Source organism: Nematolebias whitei, chromosome 21 (genome assembly GCF_014905685.2).
Source record: "Nematolebias whitei isolate Nwh7 chromosome 21, NemWhi1, whole genome shotgun sequence".
NCBI classification, from domain to species: Eukaryota; Metazoa; Chordata; class Actinopteri; order Cyprinodontiformes; family Rivulidae; genus Nematolebias; species Nematolebias whitei.
Genome location: NC_056518.1, coordinates 8,581,859 through 8,589,597, shown reverse-complemented (window position 1 = coordinate 8,589,597; position 7,739 = coordinate 8,581,859). Strand labels below are relative to the sequence as shown.

The following is a 7,739-nucleotide window of genomic DNA, read 5'->3' as shown; positions in this document are numbered from 1 at the left end:
AATACTGCGACTTAATGTTTGCTGTGTAAACACAGAAGTGCACTCAGGTGAAGATGATCCTATGATTGTCTGATGAAAGTATGTTTGAGTGTTACCATAGCACATTTATGTTGATAATGTGGGTGGATTTGACTGTGTTTGTATTATTTTTTTTGAACATGTCATAAACTAACATTTGACTGTCATAAATGTTTGCTGCATGCAGATTTCAAAGAATAGATGATAATGTGTTTATTTGGTTCCCATGAATCCCAAAACGATCTTGGATTTAATTTTTTCGTTTGTTACTTTAGATGTTGATGAAAAAATACACAGCTCTTGAAAAATATTAAAAATGTATTTACAAGCACTTTTTTTTTTCATGAAAACATATAAAACTATTACTTTCCAGCAAACACATACATATAAACTTGTATTTCATAAAAATAAAAAAGTGAAGATTTGTTTTTACTTTCATGACTCATCAGATCAAATCAGTTTTTATTATAAATTTTACAACACATTTACAGTAGTTCTAATGAAATGTACATGTAAAAACACACCAGTTAAATTATTTTTATAGCGTCATGCAATACAATGCAAATCAACTTTATTTCTAAAGCACTTTAAAAACAACACTGTTGGTCAAAGTGCTGTGCACTAACACATAAAAGCAGCAGAAAAAAACCCCACGTCAGACAGATACTGTGGGGCGAGACCATGGAGCCATTTAAAAACAAATTAAAGAACCTTAAAATTAATCCAGAAACAAACTGGGAGCCATTGTAGTGATTCTAAAACAGGGGTGATGTGCGCTGTTTCTGGTACCAGTTAAAAGGTGAGCAGCAGAATTCTGAACCAGCTGAAATCGAGTCAGTAATGACTGGCTCAGACCAACATAAAGTGCAGTTATCTTAACAAGTTGTAATAAAAGCATGGAATAAAATCTCAAAATGATCTTGTGAGAAAAATAATTTGACCATGGCCAGTTGTCTCCGGTGATTAAAGCTGGACTTGATCACTGATTTAATCTGTGCATCTTGTTTAAAATCATTATCCAGCCTTACACCAAGGTTAGTTGCTGTCTTGGTTAGATGTATAAATGACTCAGATCAGCATAGACTTTGGAACCATCACTGGGCTTAAGCAGCAAGACCTCGGTCTTTTGCTCATTGAAATGTAAAACATTCTGTGACATCCATGATCTGACATGTCATACAAAGTACATTCCAGGAGTTATTTCATGGCGTACTGTTTTTCTTGTTTAATGGAACATAAATTTGGTGGTTATCAGCATAAAAATGAAATGTAACACCATATTTCCAGAGAATATATCCCAGAAGGAGTAAATAAAGAGAAAACAGAAGGGGACAAGTATAGATCCTTGAGGTACTCCACATCTGGTAGGTGCTACAGAGGACTCAGCATCTCAGATTTTCAATTGATGGTTAATAAAAGAAACCATGAGTCCAGACACTGCTTTAATTCCTGAAGATTCTTTTGACAATTTCCTCATGATGAAACTGTTCCTCCCATTTTCCATATCTTTCCTTATCTCTTTCTTGGCACTCTCATTGATTAAACAATAAATGATGGGATCCAGTGTGCAGTTCAGATTTGTGGTGGCAAATGTGACAAGATATGGATCTCTGAGCCTGATGGCCCAGCTGCAGGTCCCTGGCGCCATCACAGCCCTGAGGAACATAACAGTCTGGTAGGGCACAAAGGACACGATGTAAGCTAAAACGAGGAACAACAACAAAAGTCCTACTTTCCTGCACTCCTCTGCCAAAATGGAGGTGCTCTGCTTGAGAGACTACATGATTTGCTGATAGCAGAAAGTCATAATGATGACAGGCAAGAGGAAACTCAAGACAACTCAAATAATGGCCACATTGGCATCCTTGTGTGGCATGGGTATCTGCTGATAACACAGGTATGAGAAAGATTCCAGTGCCCCCATGTGGTGGAGTAACAGAATGTGGACAAATATCTCCAGAATCCTAACAGCGATGTTCACAACCAGAGTTGTGTTCACCTCTCTGACCCACTGAAAGTGGAGAGGGTTGACCACAGCCAGATAGTGATCAACAGAGATGCAGCAAAGGAGACCTGAGCCAATGTAGAAGCTGTTGTGCATAGTCAAATACAAAGTGCTGCAAAGACCATTAGCCAAAGACCTGTGCAGTGCCAGTTCAATCCAAACAGTCAGGGTGACTGAGTAGAGCAGGTCTGAAAAGGAAAGCTGATGAGATAGACTGCCATGCTGCTCCCTTTCAGCATCAGCCTCCAGGCTACATACAGAGACAAGCAGTTAGCTGGAAAACTCACAATAAAGAACAAGGAGTACACATCTGGATACATATGTTGTTCCACCAAAGACGTAGCTACACATGTTCGGTTGAGGAGCGTGGGGTTCATCCTAACACAGTGAAGCTTTGAATGCAACTGTGAATGGGAAATGTGTTTCAGAAAAAATTAGACATGCTTTGCAATGCAAATAAGAGAGCTAGATAGACATGCAGGATAAAATAACAACAGGTAGATCTATTTGAAAAGCAAGAAGACGTTACTGTTAGATTGTATACATTAGATATGATGTTAGATACATTAGTTTTTGCAATGTTGCTTTTCTTTAAAGTAAATAACCATTATTTAAGATTAGCAACTCATAGTAAGTTTGCACAAATTGTACAGTTTACTTTCCAGGAATAGCCTAAATTTTCATAAATTTCTAGGCTATCATTGTTATTCTGATGCTGTGAGGCAGGAAACTACTGTTAATTTAGTCATGTTTCCTTGATTTAAAAAAATGGCCTAACCCTCCTGAGACAAAACAAACAAAAGCAGTCTGCTAGAGTTGTTTTTTTATATTTCAGTCAAATATGTTAATGCTGTTCTACCAAGACAACCAGAACACTATTCATTTTATAAACATCTTTAGTCCCTGATGTGGAATAAGAATTAACGATAACCAAATAAAAGGCGCGTTGGAGGCGATGAAACTGAATTCCAGTGCAAACACATGAAAATAACTCTCACACTTTTAATTACGTGCGATGCTGTGTTTGTACTGTTTTGAATAAGCAACAAGAAAATACTCCTAAAATCCTGGGGAGGCAATTTTATCTTGAGATTTAAAAACCACAAGGGACATATCTGTCAAATGTTGGGAAGGAGCAAGATAACTATCTATTTCCTGAAAGGGAAGGATCATGAGACATAAACTGACACATAAACAGCGTGTTTAACTCAATGGATCAGTGGTGCTGGAACTCTTTCAGTAGGGCCAAGGATCAAGGAACAGTTTTGCTTAGGCTGACCCTGAATAGGATCAAATTAGAACAGGAATGGAAAACCTTAAGGATGAAAATGAGAATGAAAAACGGCATGCTTCAAGAATTTGGTCTAAATTTTTTTAAGCAAATAGGTTGTAGGATGTTAACTGCAGTGGTATGAAACAGATTAAAATGCACTCAAAATGAGAGAGGCACAAGCGTGAGTCAGTTTCCCTTCAGGTCACATGACGTTTGAGTTAAAAACTAATTACTATACAACAACCTGCACAAGCATGCAAATGACAGGTGTAGAAGAAAAAATGCTTTCAAGACACCCATTACCTGCTTTTCCTTTCCAGGTGGCAGGGGTTGCTGGTGCCTATGTCCAGCAGTCCCTGTGCAAGAGGCAGGGTACATCCTGAACAGGTTGCAAGTCCATCACAGGGACACATGGAGACCTAGTGACAATTTAGAGTTACCAGTTAGCCTAACGTACTTTTCTGGTCTGCGGGTGTGAGTACCTGGAGAAAACCTGATGGGGAAGTTATGTGAATTTATTATTTAAGCTTTTGCTAACTCTTTGTCCACGAGCAGACCTTGGAATGGAGCGACATGTACCATCTTTTATGCCTGTTTTCAATGCTGCACCCCTTGCAAGAAGTAAAACCAACGCATATAAGCGGCTTTGGATGTTATCAGTCATTACTGCACCACCTGGTGGTGGATGGGTTAAATGCAGAGACTAATTTCGCCATTGTATGGAAACATACAGTGCTGACATTGTGATGACATTATTATTATTATTATTATTATTAAATGGCCATTATTAGATGTTATCATCCCCATATATAGCGGTGAGACTGTCCCACCTACCTCCTAGTAGGTTTAAAGGTACATTATTATTGCTGATAATAGGCAGCGTCGCACAGGGGTAAACCAGGAAGTGTCTTTTTTTTTTTCAGCTTATGTAATCCTTTTCCTAAACCTAACCTTACACCTGACCCAGAGGACCAAACCTAAATTTAACCCCCTTACCCTTGTGCCTAAACCTAACCAAGACCCTAAACCTAACCACCAGAACTTTTACTTTAAAACTAACCATGTGAAGCTATTATGAGCGCTAACAAAGGTAAAAACGGAGCCTATTATCATCGCTAACAATGTACCTTTAAACCCACTAGGAGGTACAGGAGGGGCAGCCTGACCGCTACATATGGAGATGATAGCAACTAATAAAGACCATTTAATGGCTGATAACATTCGAAGCGGGTGCACATACACAGAGAGAACATATAAACTCCACTCCAAATATTGGATTTGATACAGTAACTGCCCAATTTTAAATTACGTATCATTTTTTATATGTCTTTTATTTAATCCATCAGAAGAGGGTAAGATTTAGAATTTCAGCAATTTTGTTTTTTCTTGACTTTGATTTATGTAATGAGGCTTTGAACTATGAAAATATAATTAAGGTGCTCAAGAAAGATGAATATAACTGTCTGGTTTAAGTTGTTATTAAATACTTTGTAGATCTTTAACAAGTGAAACAGCATTGAGTCACATTAGAAAATAATGTGAGTGAGAGTGTGATAGTTTTTTGTCTCCATAGCTGCTTTGCCATTAATATGTGCAACTTCACTTGGTTCGTCATATCGGTTCTTCTCAGGTGGAAGGGTTTTGCCACTGTGACTTGTTTCTCTGATCTGTGGGTGGGATCGTCAATGGTAAATGGTAAATGGTAAATGGACTGTACTTATATAGCGCCTTTCTATCTTGTTTCAAGATACTTAAAGAAACTTACAATACAATCTGTGCCTCAATCTGCACCTTTACCCATTCATACAGCACTCTACTAGATCTCTACAAGGCTAATTGAACAAATCATTCTAAAGAAACTAGTCTGCTTTGAGATCACATTCATACACTGATGGGACACACATCAGAGGCTATGAGGGGTTCAGTGTCTTGTCCAGGGACACTTCGACATGTGACTGCTGGTGGATTCGAACTCCCAACTCTTGCATTGGAGGACGACTGCTCAAATCACTCAGCCACAGCCACCCCGTCAATGCAAAGTGATCAGTATTGTAACAGGTCGTTGTGTTCAGGGCATTACCTGTTGTGGTCCTCAAATGCCTTATAATTAGACTTCAGTTTCTTTAGCTTATCTCAGTATTGCGTCAGGGTGTAGCCATGCTGTGCCATCATCTCTGACATCTCTCTGTGAATATGCAAATTTCTTGTGGCATCATCCATCAACATGATCAGAGAGAAAATGGAGGTTCCGATGTGGTTTGTAGTTTTGCTGGGCGGATCATCCAGTGACATAACTCCGCTGGCCAAGCAACAGCTGCTTGCATCAAAATCGTCACGTCAGAGCAGTTTGTTTGGAACCACAAACAAGGTGATCCCATAAACTGGGCAGAGTGAAGGTGGGTTATGGCACTGGGCAGGCCCTTAATTGGTACAATCTGGCATAGAACCAATAAGAGTTAATACAGTGGAAAAGCTCCACGTGTGGGCCTGTGATAGACTTGCGACTTGCCCAGGGTCTACAGTATTTGTTGCAGATAAGCACCAGGGGCTGAATGTATCAATGGTGCACAAAAAAAGGTTGCATGCACCAGGTGTCACACACATGTTGGGATGTATCAAAATAAAAGTTGTGTGAAAGTGTGCGCAAATATACTCACATTTTTAACCTGTGATGAGAATGTGCTTACCTCCATGTAAATTTTCACGCCACAGTATCAAATTACAAAACACTGAAAGTCACCTACATACACCAAAATATAACTCCATTAGGTTTTCTAAACTTAAAGTGTATTGAAACACAATGTTTTTTTTTTCACAAGTTTGGGAATTTATTCCAGATAACGTAATGTTTTATGTTATGAGTGCTTGGTGTGTATTTAGTTGATGTTTTTCTTGGTTCATATCTTAGATGTTATTACTGTTTTTCTTTTACATTTTATTGTTGGATGTAACTGGGACCCTGTGTACATAATTTCGCTCCACCACATGTACCACATGAGGTGCGAATGACAATAAAAAAACTCTGACTCTGACTCTGAAGATGGCCATCACAGCTAAATGACTTTAAGGAACACAAAACTGCTCACAAAATCTCAGATGTTTCCAGATATTGTGAGCGGTTACATCACTCACATGCTCCCTCAATGCTTTTTAGAAGTTCATAAAGCATGATCAGCTGTTACTTTCATGTTAGTGATAAGCTTGTGGCTTTGACACCTATACCTGGATCTGCCCTTGCTGTCAAATTTTTAGGTCCTTATGAAGTTCGTGAGCAGTTGAGTGAAACTGATCACTACTCCTGAATGGAGAAGAAAGTTCACAATGCGCCACATAAATATGTTAAAAATTACTATTCTCGTGACACAACTCAAGCTGCCACCACAGACCGTTCTGTAGAACAACCCAGCAGCAGCTTGGCACTAATTGAGACTTTAAATCTGATTCCAGTGGAGATGGTCTGACACGGCATTCCATCTTCAACTAGAAACTGCATTTGTCAAACACTGAAATGTTGAACTTGTTGCCTAACCATCTGAAACATTTAACAGAAAGTGAACCAAAGGATGTGCCATCACTGAAAATAAGTTTTCATTGTTTAATGACGTGCTGACTTGCACCACAGTGCTTGAACGTGACAGTGGTGTTGCTGGTGCTAAACCCATTAAACAACATCCCTATTGGGGAGTGGTGGCACAGAGGTTAGAGAAGGTGGGCTTGTGATCGAAAGGTTGCCAGTTTGACACCCTGGACCGACAACAAACTGTGTGGAAAAAGTGAAGCACCCATACCTGCCTCCACCTTCATTTGACCCACTGTAGGCCCTTGAGCAAGGCCTTTAAAACATCACCATGTGCTCCCAAACAGGTCTCTTTTGAAAACGAGTCCTCGTGATTCAATGAGACTACCTGGATAATAATGAAATAAACCATTAAAAAAAAAAAGGATAAATAAAAAAAAATGGTGAAAAAAGGTGAATCCAATCAAAAGAGCTCTAATGAACAGTGGTTATGTTGCAACTTGGGTTTGTCAAACACAATTTCAGTTCTTGGAGTTCTCCATGTCTGTTAGAAATTGAATCTGAGTTTGAAGCTCAGGCAAGAGCTAATGTTTCTTTTGTTCCTGTGAAATCTACCAATACAGTAGTCCCTAGTTTATCGCAGGGGATTTGTACCCTGAAGCCCCGCGATAAGTGAAAAACCACGAAGTAGGAACTAACATATAAACATGTATACATATATATACATATATACATACATATACATGTATACATACATATACATATATACATATATATACATATATACATATATATATACACACATATATATATATATATATACATATACACACATATATACATATATATATATATATATATACATATATACATATATACATATATATACATATATACATATATACATATATATACATATATACATA

General features: G+C 38.3%; 1 pseudogene; it reads right to left on the bottom strand.

The window, feature by feature from the left end:
- Window positions 1-1,408: 1,408 nt before the first annotated feature.
- On the bottom strand, window positions 1,409-2,400 carry LOC119427660 (annotated as a pseudogene).
- Window positions 2,401-7,739: the final 5,339 nt, after the last annotated feature.